Here is a 23726-nt window from a genome sequence, read left to right on the forward strand (position 1 = left end):
TGCTATCAGGCCCATTATTTGTGCTGTTACATTGCTCAGTAGGCAGGGTGCTGGAATATCTCCTTTCAGTACATGAATCTCTTCTCTGAGTGTTTGGTGTTTATATGTTATATCTTCAGTGAATTTCCCCAAAATTGTTACTGGTTTCCTTGAGCCCCAAGTGAACACTTCAACCCTTGATGGTCTCAGCACCGGTTTTATTTCCATTCTCTCATATTCTGACGCACACATGATGTTGCATGTGGCGCCGCTGTCAAGCACGAACTGTGCTTTATGTGGTCCGACTTCTATTGTCACTGATTCCATTTTTTTGATTGCTTTCTTGTCTACCAGACGAATGCTTTCTTCTCCTGTGTCTTCTTGAGTGGACATGAGGTACAGTCGCTCCACTTTTTCTTCTTCTTCCTCTCCTCCTGATTCTATTGACGAGCCCCTGTTTGCTGTTTCGATGTGTCTGACGTGCCTGCTTGTCGTCATTCACTGCCTGTTTGGTCTTCCTCTGTCATTTCTGAATTATGTCCCTTGACACACACTGGCAAAATGATTGCTTCTGTTACATTTTTTTACACATCTGTCCAAATACTGGGCAGGCGCCCTTGTGAGGAAATTCTAAACCACATCGGTAGCATTGTGGCCCTTGTTGTTTCTTCGTTGTGTTGTCGCGTTGTCCCTTTTTCCAGGTGCTAGTGCGACTGTTATCTGTCATGCGGTGTGCTTGTTCGATCCTCCGTTCCATCTGCTTTGATTGTATCTTTGCTCTTGCTTTTGCCCTTGCTAGCGACAGGATGTTTTCCAGCGATGTTGGTTCTTTCAATATTCTGGTGCGGAATTCAGTGTCGCGACATCCTTCAATTATCAGCAGGCGAATTGCTTGCTCGTTGTCATACTTGTCAAATTCGCAGTGCGTTACCAATTTTCTCAGTCGTGTCGCAAAGTCATCCAATGATTCATCGTCATGTTGGAAAGCTGTGGTGAACGTGTATCTTTCAAAGTCTATGTTCCTTTGAGGGTCGAATTTGCTTGTTAGGCACTTGATGAGCTTTTTGTATGTTGATGTCTCTCCTGCCGGTAGTGTCACTAGCAGTTCATCCACGTCGTCACCCACGAGGTGTAGGAACAGTCCTAGCTTCTTTTCTTCTAGTACGTCAGTGGCCTCCATGTATCCCTCGAACCTAGCGATCCATCGCTCCCATCTTATTCCTACTTGTGGTTCTGATAGATTGAACGGTAGTGGTCTGCGATATTGGGCGCTTGGCCGTGGTTCTGCCATCTTTTTCTTACAGTTCTTTTGTTATTACTTTGTAAATGCTCTTTGTGGCGCTTATTTCTTTATTGTGGCTCTTTCTGGTCTTTTCTTTTATTTATTTTCTTATTTGAGCCTCTCTTTGCTCTTTATTTTGTTATTCAGCTTCTTTTGCCACCTTTCCTGATCTTTTTGTGGTTCTTTCTGGCTCTTTTCGACCTTTTTTCCCTTCGCCTGACTTTAAAATGGCCGCTGACGTTTCCTGTGCTCCTATTGGCTCCCTCGCCTGACTTCAAGATGGCCACCGATGGTCTCGTGAGACTTCGCAGCCAATCAGTGCTTCGCCTGATTTCAAAATGGCCGCCAGCAATTCCTGTGCTCCTATTGGCTCTCTCGCCTGACTTGCAAATGGCCGCCGAGACTCTCGCGAGAGCTTGCGCCGAATTGTATTCCTTCGCGCTTCTTTCTCTGGCGCTTACCCAATGCAGGCGATTTCGTCGTCGCAGCGGCCGGGGTGGGCTCTCGCGTCGCTGCTGTCCTTAATTTCGTTCTTTGGCCACTATGTTCTTCTTCTCGGCACCAGTCCAGGGTGGGCTCCTGGCTTGTTCACGACGTGGTCGATCCGGCACGCGTGGTTTCTTCATTTCTTCCTTCGTCGCCAGTTGTGGTATCGTGCAGGGTCCCCCCACAGATGACAGGACACGGTGCAGGCGATTTCAGGTATCTTTATTTCGTATCTCACATGAGCTTGTATTGGTGCTTCCTTCCCTGCCTCTTGCTTCCTGTGGTCTGTCCTTTGTCCCCCTGACCGGATGTGGTGTCCGGTGTCTGTCCCCCCAAGTCTGTGTCCCTGTGGGTCCTAGAGCCCATGTTCTCTGGTCACGACACTTACTGGACACAACGGATCAGCACCAGCCTTCGCATGCACGTGTTATCTTGCGAACCCTTCTTCCCTGCTTGCTAACGTCACCAGGCGGATGAGCGATTCCCTCATGCCTCACTCTCATTCCACCAATGTTTTACAGGCACTGAATCAGGCATGCTAGTGCCTGGAGAAGCTGCAGTATGGAGACATTTCACCTTGGCACGGAACGAGGCCTACACCCTCACAGGCGGGTACCACAGTCCCTGACCTACTGCTGACATGCAGCGCAGTGTCCTCCACGATATTGTGGGCTGTGTCGTGCTCTTTTCACTTTTGAGGCAGCTCTGTGGATTGAAGCTTCTCCCTTGGTTACGGGGTTCTGCTGGCGCTGTGGGGGTTTCGCTTTATGCGCTCCTTTTACACATCCCCTCCACTCATTGCTGCCCACTGCCAACTTCTGAGCTCAGTCAGCTCACCTTCTTCCCAGTGGTCCTATGTTGCCTTTTAGGGGTCATGGCAGGCAGGCAACTGCATTACATGGAGGCTGGATGCTGTCCTCTTCACTCATAGTGTGGCCGTTGTGCTGGCAACCGGTGCAGGGGTGCCGTGGGCATCGGCTGCACTTCCCCTCATGATTTAGTACCAAACTGGTGACAGCTCACAAGGGGCTCATCGCAATTGTAATGGTTAGAGCCCTAGGCCCTCATGCAGCTACAATAATGACGCAGACACATAGTCATATGGTCTGGAACTGGCCCATGGCCCATGGCACGTGCTCCCGGCCCCTTTTATTAGCAGGGTCACCTGACCAGTGACACCTGTGATAGATGGATGTGCGGTGAGTGTGGAAGCTAGCCCTCAAGGAGTGGCTGGTGGAAATAATATTGTAGAAACACTAGATCGTGACCAGCCGGTTACTAGAACCTCCTGGCCTTTTACTTCAGATTTAATTTCTGCGGCTCACCATTGAAATCACAATTGGTGTCTATACCAATAAGATCACAATAAATAGGAATAACTTCCTCTTTCGAGGACTACGTTACTCAGATATTCTATTTCATATTACTATTAGACGTCATACCTTTCCAGCCCTCTCTAAAGCCAACAGCTATGCAATTAAGATGCCACACATTACCATCACTTAACAACGCATAATTATGCATGACTTTAACAACCTCTTATGGTTTAAAAGAACAATGAGTCTCTTCCTTAAACACTTTCCCCGTTTTTTTTTTTTCTCTGACCAATTTTAATTCTACATGCCTTGGTATTGTTCCTTTCATCATATCTTGTGTAACCCTCACAAGCTTTCTTAATTCTATTCCTATTGTCTTCAGTAGGCTAGTAATTGATTTATGATTTATATTTTCACTTTGGATTACATTTTGTCCTAGGATTACGTCATTTTATAATCTCAAATGGTGTTAACCCTGTGCCCTAGTTAACAGTTATTCTATGGATCCACATGGTCTTTGCAACCTTTGCCTTCCAATTAAAAGTACACTTAATGACCACCTGGACAGCACCTTTCAATTTGAGATGATTAAATCTTTCAAGCATCCCATTGCCACAAGGATTATGTAAAGATTTGGTCCTATGCTTAATTCATGTATTTTCCAAATATTACATAGCTTGTGCAATGAAAATAAAATACCATTATCACACAGCAGGCATACCTTATTCCATGTACACACTCTCCCAAAAACTCAACACTTAATCAATGTTGCTCTAGCTACAATCTGAATAACTGGGTAATTTGAGAAGTATTAGTCAAAGGAAAAACCTACCTTTGAGTAACGGCAACAGGTCCCTTGTCTTCTGCAATGCATACTCAAGGATTATTGAGATAAATATTTTCATACATGAGCAGTTTCAAGGCTTTCCAAGTTTATCAGCCATCAAACACTATGTACACTCTCTCACATAGGTGCTGGAAGTAGGGGTGTTGGAGGTGCTTTAGCACCCCCAAAATAACAATTCTGGAGTTCGGAAGGTGACTGAACAATAAAGATGGCTTTAATTTTGTTTTTATCTTTATGCATTTGTAGTGCAATTCAAAGACAGAGGTCAAAAGTCTGGCTTTGTCGTCTGAAAAATTGCTACTTATTCTTTTACTATGGAGACTGGTGTTTATTTTTTCTTTTTCTAGCTGTAAAGTTAGGGCATTTTGTAAGGTAAACCATCTTTGAAAATATTGCTGGGTTTCAGAGTGAAAGGAAAGGCTGTAGAATGTAATTTATTTTTAACACGCAGCATTTAAATACTTTCAAAAGACAAAGGAGACAGTGGAAACTTCTTAATTATAGCACCTAACCCAAATCACCCCCAGAATTGTAAATCGCCCTGGGTAGTTTGTATGGGCGAAGTGTGTGCACACTGGTTAACATCCACTGTCACAGTGATAGTTCATCCAAGAACTCAGTAAATTAATAAATAAACGCAAAGGTGCACCACACAATTCCAGAAATATAGTGTCAATGATCCCAGACGTAGGTTTTCTTAGTTGTGATTTTCTTTATTCCAAAAAAAGGGTGTACAATCAAAACACGGGTATTCGCAGCCGATGCGTTTCGTCCTCAAGGGACTTCTTCAGGGCAAATTCTTTTGAGTATATATAGTCATTGTAATCGGTGGGAAATTTCTTTGTGGATGAGCGTTTCCAAATGATCTCTTAATTGGTAGTATTAGGAAGCCACAAAATCGTATGTGCATGCAAACAAGTAGTCAGAATGTGAATCGTCTTCAAGAATTTCGCAAGATTTCTATGAATAGTCCTCTTTGGTTATAATATAGATTAGTGTTCAGAGGAGGATGGGCAGAAAAATAATTGTTCCATCAGGGATGACTCTTGATAAAGTTTTAGATTCCCCGCATCCTCCTTCTTCGTACCGCACCACGCGAAGAACGGCTTCCTTCCCGGAATAGGGCGCAAAAGGCTTATATATATATATATAAATACTTGTAAATGAACTGTACAAATACTTCAAAATATATCAGCGGGTAGGAAGCCAGACATTATTCTGTAGTTTTTTTAAACTCTGAAGTGTAATGAAAAAAAGATGGGAATTGGACTAAAACCATCAAGACACTTAGGCCCTCATTACAATTTTGGTCGGAGTTGCTTCCGACTGACACTGTTTTGTGGAAGGAACCACCCGAACATAGGTCGACAGATCCGACAGCGCAATTAGGCATGTGTAGTCGCAAACTTCCATTTTTCGATGGCTACTTGTGCAGCTGGATGAAACCGCACTCAGCACAAGCCCCCATCAAAAATGGAAGTTTTAAAACATCTCGGCACCATGTGGCCAAATGCAGAGGACCAGGGGGAAGGGGGCCCTGCTAACCCTCAAAGTCAGTTTCTGACAGGGGGAAGGGGGCCCTGCTAGCCCCCAAAGTCAGTTTCCGACAGCCGATCCATGTTGGAAAGGCTGGCATGGATTGGCATAAAAGTTCCTGCGCTGTTCTCTTTTGGCTTTATACCTATTATTCATTTCGACCATTCATTTTCTGTATTTCATCATAAGGCCCAAAAGTTCTTGCGCAGTTCCTTTTTTTTTTGGCTTTATACCTGTGATTCATTTAGAGTCTTCATACACCGTTACAGTAGCCATGTAGTTTTATTATATCTCTAGAAGTAACATGACGGGTTCAGACTATTTAGACAAGACTGCGCAATCGTTGCTTTGCTGGTCCTGAATAGGAAGTAGAACATCAATAACTTTGCTCTAGGTCTATACCACAATTATCTGCATACATACATCTGTGCATTTGGTCTTTATTGGTCTTTATTTGGTTTTATGTCACCCACTGCTGGTTTTACCTTGGTAAACCTACACTTACATCATGGCCGCCACGTAAACCAACCAGCTTTGGAATCAAACATGTGATTTCTCACATGACTGCCATCTGACTATTTCTAAACCATTTCCAAGCGTTGCGGTTGCATCAAATTATCCGTCTTCCTATACCATGCATGTTGCATCTACCAACATTCGACGTGGTTGACTCGAGGCGTATCGATTACCTCATTGTAGGAGCCCGAGTCAGAGACCTTAATTATCAGGATAGACACAATGGTAAGTCCTGGTTTATACTCATACATAGCCTTTATCGCACCGCATAGTATTCCATCTCATTGCCACGCTGGATTCCATTTTATGCATCGTGATTTTGTTTGTCATTTCTAGCTGTTGTAATTCAGTAGCTTTAACCCGTGTTCCTCTTCAACTTAATGGTATTTTTGCGTTAATTGTTCAGTTGTCACCTCACATTAGCTCTAATCTCCTTTACCTTAAAGAGTCCGTTTTTTCTATCTAAATGATGGTGCCTATCACAGTTTGAACTGCCTTTGGCTGTTAGCCTTTAAAAGTCTTTGGGCTCTACTGTTAAACGAGAAATATTGACATCTTATTGAGAAATGGATACCTGAATTTTTGGCAAATAACCTGGGGAGCGCACCCCTAGACGTAGTGTGGGACACATTAAAAGCTGGTATCAGGGGTGAAACGCTGCGCTTCTCAATAAGGAATAACAAAGCTGCCAAACAAAAGATAGCCGAATTACAGGGGAAACTGACAGAGGCCGAGGGGGATCTTGTAAGAGCTACTGAAGGGGGTATAAACATAGAAACGGCATCACAAAAGATTGCCATCGCAAAAAAATAGATTAACGGAGATATTTGCAGAAAAAGCAATTTGTAAAGCCACGATCCAAAAAGAAAAAGTATACGAACTAAGCGAGCAAATAGGGCACCACCTCGCCACTCGCAAGAGACAAGAAAACATGGCTAACATAATTAAAGAGATTAAAGACTGTAACAACGTTCTCAAGCAAGACCCGTAGGAGATCAGATCAGAATTTCAAAAATATTACCAAGCTCTATATAAAGAAACCAATAAAGACCAAGAACTTATTGACATATATTTAGAGGCACAACGGGGTCTGCCACTGCACCATAGTACAACGCCTCAGCAACATCGGGATCCAAGAGAAGGCACTCGAGTGGATCATCTCCTTCCTCGCCGGAAGAACCCAGAGCGTCCGCCTCCCCCCGTTCAGATCCGAGGCCACGGAAGTCATCTGCGGCGTACCCCAAGGATCCTCACTCAGCCCCACGCTGTTCAACATCTACATGAGCTCCCTTGCGGCCATCGCACGCCAACACAACCTCAACATCATCTCCTACGCCGACGACACCCAGCTGATCCTCTCCCTCACCAACGACCCCACCACTGCCAGAACCAACCTACAACAAGGGATGAAAGACGTAGCTGAGTGGATGATGAACAGCCGCCTGAAACTGAACTCAGACAAGACGGAAGTCCTCATCCTGGGATCTTCGCCCTCCGCCTGGGACGACTCCTGGTGGCCCCCTGCCCTAGGCAACGCACCCAAACCGACAGACCACGCACGCAACCTGGGCTTCATTCTGGACTCCTCCCTCTCCATGACCAGACAAGTCAACGCCGTCTCCTCGTCATGCTTCAACATCCTCCGCATGCTACGTAAGATCTTCCGGTGGATCCCCACAGAAACCAAGAAGACGGTCACCCAGGCCCTCGTCACCAGCCGCCTGGACTATGGCAACGCCCTCTATGCCGGAACCACAGCCAAACTTCAGAAGAGACTCCAACGCATCCAGAATGCCTTTGCACGCCTCATCCTGGACATCCCCCGACACAGCCACATCTCCGAACACCTGAGAAACCTGCACTGGCTCCCCGTCAACAAGAGAATCACGTTCCGACTCCTCACCCACGCACACAAAGCTCTCCACAACCAAGGCCCAAGATACCTCAACAACCGCCTGACCTTCTACACTCCCACCCGCCAGCTACGATCGACCATCCACGCCCTCGCCGCCGTCCCCCGCATCTGAAGAGTCACAACGGGAGGAAGATCCTTCTCCTACCTGGCTGCCAAGACGTGGAACTCCCTCCCCATCCACCTCCGCCTGACCCAAGCCCACCTCTCCTTCAGGAAGCAACTCAAGACCTGGCTGTTCGAGCGGTAGCGGACCCCCTTCCCCCAGCGCCTTGAGACCCTACGGGTGAGTAGCGCGCTATACACATGCTTTGATTGATTGATTGAGAGCAGGTAACCGCACCTCAATTGTCATACACCAACCAAGCTAATTTAGCGACCACACTGCAGTGGTTGGAAATTCTGCTGTCCATCAACAGGGAAGGCAGCTGGACTGGATGGAATACCCGCCGAATTCTATATCAGATTTTATAAGTCACTAAAGAATGTGCTAACTGACTTAATGACCGAAGTATTCCAAGGGGGGAACCACCAAAATCATGGGCACGGGCTAAAATTGTAGTGTTTCAAAAAAAAACAAAGATCCAACTAAACTGGGATCCTATCGCCCAATCACCCTAATCAATTGTGACTCAAAAATTTACGCCAAATTGTTAGCCTGTCGACTTGCTCCGATTATTCACAAGATCATATCAGCCCGACAACATGGATTCATCCCCGGCAGATCCACGACGGATCACGTACAAAGGGTCATCACACTCTTTGACATAGAGGAAGTCGCAGGAGACCCTACTGCGCTTATACTCTTGGACGCAGAGAAGGCGTTCGATAGGGTCTCCTGGCAATATCTATGGACGGCCATGTCAAAGAGTGGGATCGGAGATCAATTCATTAACGCTGCACGTAGATTGTACCATAACCCAGAAGCAGTCGTTATGATAAATGGCGGACTGTCAAATAAGATAGATGTGACTAGAGGGACAAGGCAGGGGTGCCCGTGCTCCCCATTATTGTTCGCGATATTTATCGATCCGTTCATCCGCAAACTGGAGACTAATCAGGATATATTGCCTATTAAGACATCAAATGGATTAACAAAGACTCTAGCATACGCGGATGATATCGCGATCGTTACCAGTGATCCTCATGTGGCCATCAAAATGATGGAAAAAGAGGCTTCCCTCTTTGGCGCGATCTCAGGATATAAACTAAATCAGGGTAAAACGCAGATAATTATCAATAAAAAAATTAATTACAGAAATGAAAGGATCTTCAGGAACGCTGTATATCTAGGCGTAAAAATCACATTGAATCTAGACGAATTAGTCAAGATCAATATAGACCCACTCTTGAAAGAAACAACACGAAATCCTAGCAAATTAGACAACCTCCATCTAACCCTAATAGGCAGATGCAATGTGATCAAAATGATTTATCTCCCGAAATGTTTGTATTTTTTCCGCACTATCTGCCTAAACTTTGATCAACACATATTCAAGGCAATAAACAACACATTTTTTTCTTTCTTTTTTTTTGGAAAACCTTTATTGTAGCATTCAATAAAAATACAAGCATGGGCCTACAACCGCAGGGGCCGGCCGCTAAACAAAATTAAGACCCACTATATCACGGTACGACACAGCTCATCAGCTGACAACCCTGAGGTCCGGCAGCAATCCAGGATAGAACTTGTATTAGAACGAACAACTAAGTCACAGGATGAGACAGAGGTTTTATTTTATATTATCTAAAGAAACGGATCAGGTGCCATACAATCAAACCGAAGAATACGGGGGACAGGTCAAGAGACATGATATGCACGTAGAAACAGCTATAATGGAACTTTGGCGCCAAAGCATATGGATCGGTGTAAACAACAATACAATATACATTCTATGTTAAGAGCCAGTTCTCAGGGCCTGCCCACCCGGGAATCAGGATAACGTAAGAAGCATGAGCACTAAATACAAGTACACGATAAAAATCCGAATGATTCGCAATCTATACTGATCCTGTAAGGAAGAAAAAGCCCATAGAAATAAAAAAAAAGGCAAAATAAACCCCCTGTCGCCCCAAATAACTAAAACCCTAAAAGTAGGAAAAAGAATGGAGGAGGGCTTATCCGTATGGGCTCCCAGCCCCCTTAGTCCCCCCCCCAGAAACTGCCACCCCCCATCGCAAAAAGACCAATGTATGACAACCCTTATAGGAGAAATTTGGGGGCACCGTGATACACCGCCCAGCCTCGTAAATCAAACAGTTGCAGGTCGAACACCCGTAAAAGCCACTCCAAACCATCTCAATCTAATTGATATTAACCTTGACCCTTCCGAACGAGCACACAAACCCTAGCAAGACCGAAAGGCACACAAAGGAGTCATAGAGGAGAAGGAAGTCATCAAGAATCAATCCGTGGCAACTCGTAGACAGTGAGTCCACAAGAACTTCAGACGCAGAAAAACTCTCTCTCCTAGGTGGACAGTCCCAATGTATCTTGCCCCGGAGTCGTAAAGTCACCTAGAAAGGAGAAGACGAACACAAGATTAAAGAAAAGTCCACAACAAAAGTCTCCGGGAGGGGAACGCCTTTCGATACCCCCAAAGTCGATAGTGATGGAAGGTTCGGCGGTACAATCACGACCTCGGGAACACCGTCCTCCAGGGCACCATCCAATGGTTTCAATACTTGCTTCCTCACGGGGTCCTCGCACGGAGTCAAAATGGCCGCGGCTTGAATGGCTGCAGATTGCTGGTCCAACAGTAGCGTGGAAGGGTATACTCAGATGTGAGTCCCTAGCTCATTGCACCATCAGGATTCAAGCAAGCCGGGCCGAAGACGGCTGAAATGCCAGAAACCGGTCCCCGGTAGCTTGTTTCCTTCCCAGTATAAGAATTGGCTTGGTAGTTTGGTCTGCCCTGTTCCCATGATGCACTGGGCCAGGGTCAGACTAATTTGTATATAGCCAAGTTCTGAGCTGGGATGGTGCAGTGAGCTAAAAAACGGTGATGGATCAAGCCCTGATCTTTGGACTGGGTAAGAGTGGTCTGCTTAATTCAGACACTCTGTTCATCACCACCCCCTTTTCTGAATCATTTTTGTCCACCATAAGCGTGGAAGGGTATACTCAGATGTGAGTCCCTATCTCATTGCACCATCAGGATTCAAGCAAGCTGGGCCGAAGACGGCTGAAATGCCAGAAACCGGTCCCCGGTAGCTTGTTTCCTTCCCAGTATAAGAATTGGCTTGGTAGTTTGGTCTGCCCTGTTCCCATGATGCACTGGGCCAGGGTCAGACTAATTTTCATATAGCCAAGTTATGAGCTGGGATGGTGCAGTGAGCTAAAAAACGGTGATGGATCAAGCCCTGATCTTTGGACTGGGTACGAGTGGTCTGCTTAATTCAGACACTCTGTTCATCACCACCCCCTTTTCTGAATCATTTTTGTCCACCATAAGCGTGGAAGGGTATACTCAGATGTGAGTCCCTAGCTCATTGCACCATCAGGATTCAAGCAAGCCAGGCCGAAGACAGCTGAAATGCCAGAAACCGGTCCTCGGTAGCTTGTTTCCTTCCCAGTATAAGAATTGGCTTGGTAGTTTGGTCTGCCCTGTTCCCATGATGCACTGGGCCAGGGTCAGACTAATTTGCATATAGCCAAGTTCTGAGCTGGGATGGTGCAGTGAGCTTAAAAACGGTGATGGATCAAGCCCTGATCTTTGGACTGGGTAAGAGTGGTCTGCTTAATTCAGACACTCTGTTCATCACCACCCCCTTTTCTGAATCATTTTTGTCCACCATAAGCGTGGAAGGGTATTCTCAGATGTGAGTCCCTAGCTCATTGCACCATCAGGATTCGAGCAAGCCGGGCCGAAGACGGCTGAAATGCCAGAAACCGGTCCCCGGTAGCTTGTTTCCTTCCCAGTATAAGAATTGGCTTGGTAGTTTGGTCTGCCCTGTTCCCATGATGCACTGGGCCAGGGTCAGACTAATTTGCATATAGCCAAGTTCTGAGCTGGGATGGTGCAGTGAGCTAAAAAACGGTGATGGATCAAGCCCTGATCTTTGGACTGGGTAAGAGTGGTCTGCTTAATTCAGAGACTCTGTTCATCACCACCCCCTTTTCTGAATCATTTTTGTCCACCATAAGCGTGGAAGGGTATACTCAGATGTGAGTCCCTAGCTCATTGCACCATCAGGATTCAAGCAAGCCGGGCCGAAGACGGCTGAAATGCCAGAAACCGGTCCCCGGTAGCTTGTTTCCTTCCCAGTATAAGAATTGGCTTGGTAGTTTGGTCTACCCTGTTCCCATGATGCACTGGGCCAGGGTCAGACTAATTTGCATATAGCCAAGTTCTGAGCTGGGATGGTGCAGTGAGCTAAAAAACGGTGATGGATCAAGCCCTGATCTTTGGACTGGGTAAGAGTTGTCTGCTTAATTCAGACACTCTGTTCATCACCACCCCCTTTTCTGAATCATTTTTGTCCACCATAAGCGTGGAAGGGAATACTCAGATGTGAGTCCCTAGCTCATTGCATTCATCACCACCCCCTTTTCTGAATCATTTTGGTCCAACAGTGAGGCAGGGTCCGATTCCACAAGGAGCATCTCAGATAGGCGTGTATCCAATTTGTTCAATAAGACAACCACATGTGAATGAAACGCCCAAATCTCTGCCAATATTGACCTCAGTGATGGCTCAAGCACCGTTCGATCCATAGTCTCACGCCCGACACCAGTCACAATCACCTCCCCCGGTGAATCTGGCATCCCCGAGGGGGACAAACAGGATCACGAACGGGCAGATGCGGAGGGTGACCAGTCCTTGTCTGCGCCCGCGGTCAACCCGGTTAACGCCACAGGCCAGGGACCCCGACCCACCGAACTCCGGCGGGGACCAATACCGGGTCTGCGGGACAGGGACCCCCACCCACAGTCAATAGCAAGCGAAGTCACTACTCCATCAATGCTGAGCAATAGAAACGATTGCCGATGAAATTCGGGCATAAAAGAACCCTCCACTCCGATTGACCGGACCCTGCCTGGGTCTCCCGGCCGATGTTTTTGCACTGCAGCCCGGCTGTGAAAGTACTCGAGGCCCCGGCTTCCCCGCTGGAGTAGGCCACAATCTTCAACTCGAAGCAACTTCGTCAAAGCAGCCGATAAAAGTTTCCGGATTTCACCATCGGAGTGCGGAACAGTTCATTCACACAGAGGCTAGGCGTAAAATCAGGATAATGTACAGGATCTTGTGGCGGGATACGGAGGTCGGCGGAGCCGGGAGCCTTAGCAGCCATTTTGTTTGCCAGCGTAGCTCCTCCTCCACAACACATTTTCTCGATTTATATGGGGCCATACAAAATCACACAGAGGTTACCGATATATATCGCTCCCGCAAGAAAGAGATGGACTCGCTGTCCCTAACCCCAAGGTCTACTGGTGGGCCACACTCCTGAAATATATCAAGATCTTATTGACCCTAAATCTGAATCCTACGCAAGAAGGAGAAGTTCCGACCCCACAAGAACTCATCCTTGGTATAGAAACGGGTGAACATCTATGGCGACTTACCTTTGACTGTCACTACAAAAAGGTCCATTTCAAAACATTAGCCGGTGTATATATAACGCATGGAGAGATATACGCAAGCTTCTCGGGGTCGGTTGAAACTTTTATTGTACGAGCCTTCATCAGAACTATAATCTACCTGATATCTTCTTTGATAACTATATGAAAAGATGGGTGAATATGGGGATCACACGATGTGGATGTTTCTATACATCAACAGACTTCAAATCATTCGAAGAATTAAAGAATGAGTTCGGCTTAAAACTGAGATTTCTTTAAATTCCTTCTAATAAGAGATTTTTTAATAAAGAAAGGTGGTGGAAGCGCGGAGTTCCACAGGATTCAAATAACAGAAATCCTCAATAGAAACATCACCGCAAAAATAGGAGAAATATATCTCAACCTAGTCTCCTTGTTACCAGATGACATGTATAAACATATAAATAAATGGCAAAATAAGCTAGATATGAATGAGGAGTCAGTTCAGAAGGCATTCCAACTCTATCAATCACTCTTAATGTCACCCAAACTACAAGTCCAATACTATAAAACCTCCTTCCAATTATATCACACACCCTACAAGATAGCCAAATGGAGCACAAGCAAAGGTACCCAATGCCCTAGATGCTCGACACCAGCGCCCGATATAGTCCACTTATTTGCCACATGTGATAAAGACAGACCCCTTACATGCGAAATATCAGCATTCTTATCCGAAATCTTGAACACAAACATAGAAATCACAGTAGCCAAAATTATGCTAGGAAGGGACGGGGATATCAGGCCAAAAATAATGCAGGGGTTCATATATGTCTCCCTGGCTGTCTATAGAATATGCTTAGCATCCAGTTGGTTAGATCTAAATCCCCCGACTTTTTCACAGTGGCGGGCAAGACTCTTAGCCACATACACTCTAGAGATTGCGATATATCGGAGGAAGGGAGTTCAAAGGAAAAAAAAGGGTCTAGAAATATGGTATCACCTAACACAGTGGATACGACATCAAGAACTATAAAACAGAATATTATACTTATTATATAAAGTTAATGCCATTATAATCTAATGTTTTTTTTTATGTCAATGACTCCCGAATATGTCTGAATTTGATGTTTCTCTGTTCTCTTGATTTGAGTTATTCATCATCATTCTTTTCTTTTTTCTCCTTCTTCATTTTCTTTCACTTTTTTTCTGTTCTTACTTTCTGTAAATCTGTGACAAGTAAACAGATGACCGTATCGGGGGGGGTGGCTCATGGGTGGGAGGTACATGTTGCAAAAAATATTAAAATAAAGAAAAGTTAAAAAAAAAAGTATTTGTGCTGTTCTTTTGGAATCTCTTTGTGGAAGCCTGTTTAGGTCATTAGGCTACATATATACCAGGACTGTATGTTTTCTTGTTCCATGTAGGAAGGTTTCAAGAAACTGGCTACCAAATTTGCTTTAAAAAAATACTACAAAGACAGCATTTAAGTGGACCCTCTCCACTTTAATCATAAACATACTACTATACATCAAATATGCCTACAGCATGGAAACATTACAATATCAGGCATCTTAATGTCATTCTTTCTTTTGTTTCACATAGAAGACCAGGGCATATTTCCCTTTCAAGTAGGACATTGCATATTTTTTAAGTGTACTGGCGGACAGTTTCCACAGTATATGGTAATGATGTTTTTAATGAACATCGCATGACGCAAGGGCACATATATAGGGATATTTTAACCATTTGTGTGGGTCTTCTCTTGGCACTTTTCGTATTTGTAGCATGCAATCACACCTCTGTGATTTTCACATTCAATTCTGCATGCTCCTTTAGCATTCTCTATCCTGTTTGCTGAAGAAGTCGGCTGCCTAGCTTTGGAAAACTTTACTCTTCACTGTGTGGCCTGAACCTGCAAGGCTCCTGTGTTTCGTGTAGCGCTATCTGGAAGCGCTAGTGCTCCATTAACATTCATAGCGCTATCAGCCAGCGCCTGTGACTCACCTCTCGCGTTTCCCGCTTCGCGGGAAACACTCGCTGTGGAAGGATTGTTGGCTGCTTTGGAGGCAAGTGAACACCAACGCCCAGAAGCCAGTTGGGCTCTGAGAACCTCCCTGCCACGCCCCCCTCAGCTGGAACAAATTGCGCTGAGGCAGCGCTGAAGATTGGAATTCTCTATCCTGTTTGCTGAAGAAGTCGGCTGCCTAGCTTTGGAAAACTTTACTCTTCACTGTGTGGCCTGAACCTGCAAGGCTCCTGTGTTTCGTGTAGCACTATCTGGAAGCGCTAGTGCTCCATTAACATTCATAGCGCTATCAGCCAGCGCCTGTGACTCACCTCTCGCGTTTCCCGCTTCGCGGGAAACACTCGCTGTGGAAGGCTTGTTGGCTGCTTTGGAGGCAAGTGAACACCAACGCCCAGAAGCCAGTTGGGCTCTGAGAACCTCCCTGCCACGCCCCCCTCAGCTGGAACAAATTGCGCTGAGGCAGCGCTGAAGATTGGAATTCTCTATCCTGTTTGCTGAAGAAGTCGGCTGCCTAGCTTTGGAAAACTTTACTCTTCACTGTGTGGCCTGAACCTGCAAGGCTCCTGTGTTTCGTGTAGCGCTATCTGGAAGCGCTAGTGCTCCATTAACATTCATAGCGCTATCAGCCAGCGCCTGTGACTCACCTCTCGCGTTTCCCGCTTCGCGGGAAACACTCGCTGTGGAAGGCTTGTTGGCTGCTTTGGAGGCAAGTGAACACCAACGCCCAGAAGCCAGTTGGGCTCTGAGAACCTCCCTGCCACGCCCCCCTCAGCTGGAACAAATTGCGCTGAGGCAGCGCTGAAGATTGGAATTCTCTATCCTGTTTGCTGAAGAAGTCGGCTGCCTAGCTTTGGAAAACTTTACTCTTCACTGTGTGGCCTGAACCTGCAAGGCTCCTGTGTTTCGTGTAGCGCTATCTGGAAGCGCTAGTGCTCCATTAACATTCATAGCGCTATCAGCCAGCGCCTGTGACTCACCTCTCGCGTTTCCCGCTTCGCGGGAAACACTCGCTGTGGAAGGCTTGTTGGCTGCTTTGGAGGCAAGTGAACACCAACGCCCAGAAGCCAGTTGGGCTCTGAGAACCTCCCTGCCACGCCCCCCTCAGCTGGAACAAATTGCGCTGAGGCAGCGCTGAAGATTGGAATTCTCTATCCTGTTTGCTGAAGAAGTCGGCTGCCTAGCTTTGGAAAACTTTACTCTTCACTGTGTGGCCTGAACCTGCAAGGCTCCTGTGTTTCGTGTAGCGCTATCTGGAAGCGCTAGTGCTCCATTAACATTCATAGCGCTATCAGCCAGCGCCTGTGACTCACCTCTCGCGTTTCCCGCTTCGCGGGAAACACTCGCTGTGGAAGGCTTGTTGGCTGCTTTGGAGGCAAGTGAACACCAACGCCCAGAAGCCAGTTGGGCTCTGAGAACCTCCCTGCCACGCCCCCCTCAGCTGGAACAAATTGCGCTGAGGTAACGCGCATCGCGGGACGCGCGCGGGTGTCGCCGGGCTAAGCCCGGGCAAAGGGCGGGCCCTCTGTGGCCCTCAGTGGCCGAGGTAGGCCGGGCTGGGTCCCGGTATCTTGAATTTTAGTTGTATTTCTTCAGATTCTCGTATGTGTTACTAGATTTTAAGGATATGCTAAAACGCCGATAGGAGTATAGCCACAAAGTACTTTAACTGCTAGTTCTTCTCCCACTCTTATCCCCTGTGATTTTATATTATTTTACACTGTGTTCATTTGTAAGACTGGGAATACTATTGTAGGCTTAGATTCCTTTACGGCACTATGGAGGCAAAGACATTACGTTCCGGGAAAGTTGTAATGGAGAATCCTGGTACAATACCCGGTCCGAGTCATTTGAGGAAAAAGCAAGCTAACAGTGTCATCATGAAAGGACAGATGCAATTAAGTCAAATCTGGGAGAAAAGCTTGAATAAATCCCTAGAAGTTTCTAGGAAATCTGATATTGATCAATTACCACAGTTGGAACTTTGTCCCAATGTAGAGGAAGTTAGTCAGTTGGTCCCTATGGTGGAAATGAAAAGGTCACTGAGTCAGTCAAGTGTGGTAAACCTTCCTATATGTCCTGTACATGTGGCTGATGCTGATCCTTTGTTAATATTAGCGCAATCTTTGGATCATAATATTCTCAAAGGAAATGATATTCTGGAAGAAGATAAGGGTGATGCCTCAATAGCTACCAGCATTGACTTGGAACTCTGCGGTCGATATGTGGATAAGACATCTTTATCCCACCTAGTGGCTAATAAAACTCCTAGTGGAGAAACACCATCTGGTCTGCTATTATATAGCAGTACGCCCTCCATTAAATCCACAGATAATCTTTCTCCGCAGAGTGATGTACAATCCCCGCATTTTAATTTATCTGGGATTTGCCCCCTTACATCATCCAGTTACCCAAAAAATGATAAACCCATTTCTGAGTCACTCATAGCCCTTGAGCAAATTCTGTCTTCCATATTACTTTTAATGGGTAAATTTGCTGTAAACTCTGATTGTATCTTGTCTTCGGTTACGGAGATATTGCAGGCACTGTTGGCACAAAATGTGAAAAATGTTGAAAATGTGATTAAGCCTCTCATTACTTCTGCTAACCCTGTTCTTGATGTCCATAAAGAGGTTGATAACATTACTGAGGTGAAGGGAAATGCCCCTTTGGGATTATCTATAGAGGCGGAGATTCATAAGTCCCCTAATCAATCCACCTCATCTCCCCTGCTTCTGAGAACAGAACCAGTGTTGGTTGAGCAGGAAGAAAATGTGAGTGAAGAACTTCAAACGGGGGGCCATGATCTCTTTCCCATTTTTGTACATGATAAAAAGGAGCCCGAAGGACCCTCGGGGTCTCCCAGAGCTGCCAAAATAAAATCAAGAGGGAAAAAGGGGAAACCGATACGTAAATATAAAAAGAAAAGACCCAGACAAATTATTTTTCAAAAACATACAATATCTGAAACGCCCGCTCTTATAGAAAGAGGGTATAGCCCACCTTCAGATATCCCGGATAAGGTGGAAGAGGAAGGTATCATAAATGATGCCAATGGGAGTACCCCGGTTGAAGTAACTATGAAGAGGGTGGTTTCTGGATCTTTAGTCGATGCTCCTGCTCCCCAACCTATAAGTATCGATGATAATATACATTTCCCGATAGTAACAAGAGTATTTAATCCAACAGCACCTATCTTTCTGCCTCAGACGGAGGTAGTTAGGAATGTAATACCTCAATCAGCAAAAAGCCCTATTTTATATGTGGATACTCTTTCATTGGATTTTCTCCCATTACTTGATTCTGATCTAAAAATGAATAGATCCTGGCTACTTAATTGCTTTAATGAGATTGAAAGCTTAAAGTTGGTTCTAACAAATGACATTGATTTAGTTCTCCCAATAAGATCTATAAATGGGCAACGAATAAGGGTAAAGTTTTACTCTAAAATAATTGCTAATTTAGTCCTTCAACAAGCCGAAGCCTTTCAATGTAGAGGAATTGACGTGCTACCTTTTGTTAATAAAAATTTGTGTCTTTCTCTTACCGAAAGAAATACAAAGTTGACCTCTGGACAGGATGATTTTCCTATATGTAATAATGACCTAAAAATTTGGCTTTCCAGAGGCAAACGTATGGTTTCCCAGGTTCTTCCATTACCTGGTAGCACAGATAACCCTCTAACTGAAGACTCTTCGATGTGGAACTGGTTACCTGGAGTTCTCTCAAATACCACCTCGAGAAACCCACGACCATCTTCCCATCTTTAACCCCTGTTTAAAAATTGTCTCTTGGAATGCCGCTGGCTTGTCTAATTGCCCTGAGAAATTTGATTATCTCCTCTCCCTGAATGCGGATGTGCTATGTATCCAAGAAACATGGTGTGAAACTCTTCCATATGGAGGGAATGATTACTTCGTCCTAGAGGCCGCTGCGACTCCATCTAAAAAAGGCCATGCTAAAGGCGGAATTGCCTGTTTGTTATCTAATGCATTACAATGGCAATTCTCACATTACAAGGACGAGAGTAATCTATTCCAATCCATAACCATTTCTAACCTGGACTCCGTTGTTCAACGGTCCTCGTTTATAATATTAAATGCCTACATTCCTCCTGAAGATAATTTTACGATAGTTTTAAAACGTATGTTTTCCTATGTAAAACAATTAATTGAGGTGGATGACCCCCCATACTTACTACTGGTGGGGGACCTAAATTGTAAAGTGTCTAATACTTCTTTAGACATGTTTAGAAATAAAGTAAAGGAAGAAGTATATAATATTTCCCAAGCCCTCCTGCCCAATAAAATAAAATCTAATAAAAGAGGCAAGATTCTTCTCGGGGAACTCAGTTCCGTGGAGGGAATTATTATAAATGGCAGAATGCCTTCAGATACCCCGGCTAATTATACACATGGTTCAATTAGGGGAGAATCTATTTTGGACTATGTAATAACAGACTTTGACACGTTCTCTTTTCTTAAAGATTTGGTAATCACTCATACCCCCTTGAGTGACCATAAAATTATCAAATTAACTGTCTCATTAATACCCCCTGATACTGACCTCTGGTCCCTAAAGAACAGAGGTTTTACTATTAATTGTCACACAGATAGATGTTATTGGGGATCTATTAATAGCAAGGATGTACAAAACATCCTTACCCAATTACTAACTGAGCTCGACTACTGGCAAGGTAGGGAATTCATGTTCCTTGAAAACCTCATTAAAAAAGTCACCGCAATGGCTAGGAGTACAGGAAATCACAAAAAGAAATATTTTTCTCCTAGTCCTCTATTAAGGTTAAATAAAGAGATCAATAAACTTGTTAGGAAGCAATACCTTAATAGATCAGGGGAGAATGAGTTACAGTTAGCTCTATTAAAAAGAAGGAGGGTAAGATTGAGATCCAAGTTAAAAAGAGACAAAGAAGATACTTTATGGATCAAGCTAAGAGAGGCATCAACTTGTAAAAACTCTAGAGATTTTTGGTCCATAATAAGGCAAGGATGTGGATCTGTAAAAACGTCCACTCCTATTGTTATTACTGAAGATGTCTGGACCCAATTTGTGACCACCTTATATGCGCCTAATGATGCAGGGGGCGTTTCATGGGCTCCAGGTCTTAATACCGATTTTAAAATGGAACTCCCCACTGAGCAATCCATAGCTACCGCAATAAAGAGCATGCGCTCCTCCGGGGCTATGGGACCCGACGAATTGCCCATGTCTATAATCCAGCAAGACGTAACCACTTGGAGCAGGATTCTTCTTCCAGTATTTCTGGCGTGTTTTAAAACTCGAACAGTCCCCGACTCTTGGCGGGGAAGTATCCTGATCCCAATTTTTAAAAAAGGAGATCGGGATAATCCCTCCAATTATCGTCTAATTGCCTTATTAGACGCAATAGGGAAAATTTTTGCTAAACTTTTATTAGTGTCAATAACAGAGTGGGCAAATTTAAATAATATTATACCTAAGGAACAGACAGGATTCCGAAAAGAGCACGGAACTTTAGATAACCTAACATTGCTACAGGTAATTATGGATAAATATGCTCGTGTACGTGGTGGTGGCGTATACGTAGCATTTATAGATTTCTCCGCAGCGTTCGACAGGGTGGACCGTCCGACGCTGTGGAGAAAGTTGTCGGCATTGGGTATGCCGGGATACTTATTGGATTTAGTTAAGTCCTTACACTGGAACACATGGTGCAAGGTGTTACAAGGCGGTGAAAGGGGTCTCTCTCAATCTATCCCCTCCCGGAACGGACTAAAACAAGGGTGTATATTGGCACCCACACTGTTTTCCCTGTATATGGCCGATTTGCCAACCGCTGTTGCAGATTGTGAGGGACTAGCCCCGAAAATTGGAGGGACAGCTATATCAATTCTAATGTATGCGGACGACATACTTGTTTTAGATCTGACCCCGAAAGGTCTCGCTAATCGTCTCCATGCATTGAATGAATTCGCTGATGCACATTATATGAAAATTAACAGCTCTAAAAGCAAAATCATGTGCATCTTTGGTAAGAAGAAGTGCAGATCTAGTAGCTTCAACTGGACAATAAGCGGAGAAAAACTTGAGGTAGTTAATTCCTACATGTTTCTAGGCAAAATAATATCTGCTAACCTTAGTGAGAAGCCCCACATCGAACATAGTTCTCGAAAAGCAATGGCCCATGGTAGGGGATTATGTTCTTTGTATAAAGCGACAGGGAAGAGGCATTTCTCCTTATGCTTGGAGGTATTCCGAGCGAAAATTCCTGCTACCCTCCTTTATGGAATGGAATTAGTGGATCTGAAACAATGGGATTTTATGCAAAAAATGGAGGGAAAGGTATTAAGGAACATCTCCTCATTTAATTCAGCCTGCTCTACATCTTCATGCAGGCTGGAATTCGGACTGCGAAGTTGCTGGGCTCAGGGGTTGGCTGCCCTCGTAAGATGGGTAGCCTGCTTGGCCAGAGGTAAACCAGGCACCTTACGAGAAATCTTAAAAAAGGAATTATTGGGCAACTTTAATGAGTTCTCGCAGCTGGTAAAAAATTTTAGAAAAGCGGTTTCGCTGCTTGAACTGGATGAAAGCACGTTATTTTTGCTCTCTCCACTAGAGTTAAAGTTAAAGTTAAAAAGTATGTCCTGGGAACTTTGTTATAAGCTGGATATACTCGCCCAACAGAAGTATAAAGACAGAGAAGCCCTGGTCCTAACCTATACACCAAAACTAGCCCAACAATACTTAATTTGGAACATTCCTCATGGTGTCCGTAGGATATGGTACCTTTTACGTCATAATTTGCTTCCACTTAATACACTCCTAGCAAAATGGTATGGAGTTTCTCCTTTATGCAATTTATGTAATAATGCTGTTCAAGATCTTAACCATGTACTGTTTATTTGTCCGGTATTGCACCTTATGCGCAAAAAATGGATAAAACCAATCTGTTTACAACTGGGAATTGTGAATGTAAAAATGTTCTTCCATGCACTTTATTGCCCCCCTAACGAAATGTTCTGTTTTAGAATTTTTAAATATTTTAAAGAATTTTTAGATATATATTAATGTGTTTCCGGGAGATGCTGATGATTGCATTATCTGCAGATAATTAGTGGTTATTCCTGTTGCTGTATGTAGCTTGTGTTTATTTTTACTATGTTAATATGTATGTTATTTATGTGGCCCTCAATGAGAGCCAAATCATAATAAACTTTTGAACTGCTCCTTTACCACTGCACCATGGGGCTATTTATTTAAGTGATATGCTCTTCCTTTTGCTTTTCTCTGAGGTGATGGTCTACCAAATACAAAGCAATAATTATATGTGTAGATATTTCATGTACAATGTGATTTCAGGAAGGACAGCATACTTATGTTCTTTGTATTTACAGATATTGCCTGAATCTGCTGTGACTTTTCCTGACGAAGGCATTTTCATGCCGAAACGCTTGTAGGAAATTATCTGGAGCTACAGCCACTCAGTGAAACAGATATGAATTTAGGAACTAAAAGCCTGCATCTCAGGCTCACCGAGTAAAAGTGTTGAAATCAATATCATAATGGCAATGTTCAACTTCTGGCTATGTACATAATGTTTTGAATCACAACCATTTCAGGTGTTTATAGTGCCAGTGATGTATGCATTATGACTGCTTCGTATGAATGATGACATGGATGTGGTGTGCTTGTGGTCTGTTTTAAGATTGTATTTTTTGAATATATATTAAATATAACATTTTCAATAAAGAACTATTTTTGTATTTTTCAAATATTTTGTTTGCCTGTGTCTCTCCATATAATAGAAATGTTATAATTTAGTGTTGTTTTTATTCTGAGTTGCCCTAGGAATTTACACTGTGTATTATTTCCCTGCCTAGAGGAACTCCCTATTAGTAGAAGGGGGCTCTTTTCATTAACGCTTGGCTGTCCGAAACCAACATCATAATCCCGAGGGCGGAAACGCCATCCTTAAGAGATTATGAGGGCTTTCCAACAGGCTCCTTGAGTCAGATTCCCCAGCCAGTTTAAACTCTGACTGCCGTCATCATAATACAGCGGTCTTACTTTAAACCTACAGGTTTTTCGACTAACATCGTAATCAGGCCCTTAGTGATGTACAAATGATAAATATTTTCTGAAACCCAATTTTGAGACATTTCTCGTTTGTACACTGTGATTTTATCAGTGAAACTGCATGTTATTACGAATATTTTGGCCATTTCAATGGAAAATGTTTTTCGGTTAAAGTGATAGATTTGCGACAGTAAACTTCAGCACC

At 44.3% G+C, this 23726-nt stretch overlaps 1 long non-coding RNA gene across 1 annotated transcript in view; it reads left to right on the forward strand.

Annotated features, from left to right (window-relative positions):
• Positions 1-23219, forward strand: part of LOC147749178 (uncharacterized) — a 28846-nt gene extending 5627 nt beyond the window's left edge. Inside the window, exon 2 of the long non-coding RNA XR_015299743.1 lies at positions 22840-23219. This is a non-coding gene — a long non-coding RNA (uncharacterized LOC147749178). The remainder of the gene's footprint in view (positions 1-22839) is intronic.
• Positions 23220-23726: the final 507 nt, after the last annotated feature.

This window comes from Lissotriton vulgaris, chromosome 1_1, assembly GCF_964263255.1.
Source record: "Lissotriton vulgaris chromosome 1_1, aLisVul1.2, whole genome shotgun sequence".
NCBI lineage: Eukaryota > Metazoa > Chordata > Amphibia > Caudata > Salamandridae > Lissotriton > Lissotriton vulgaris.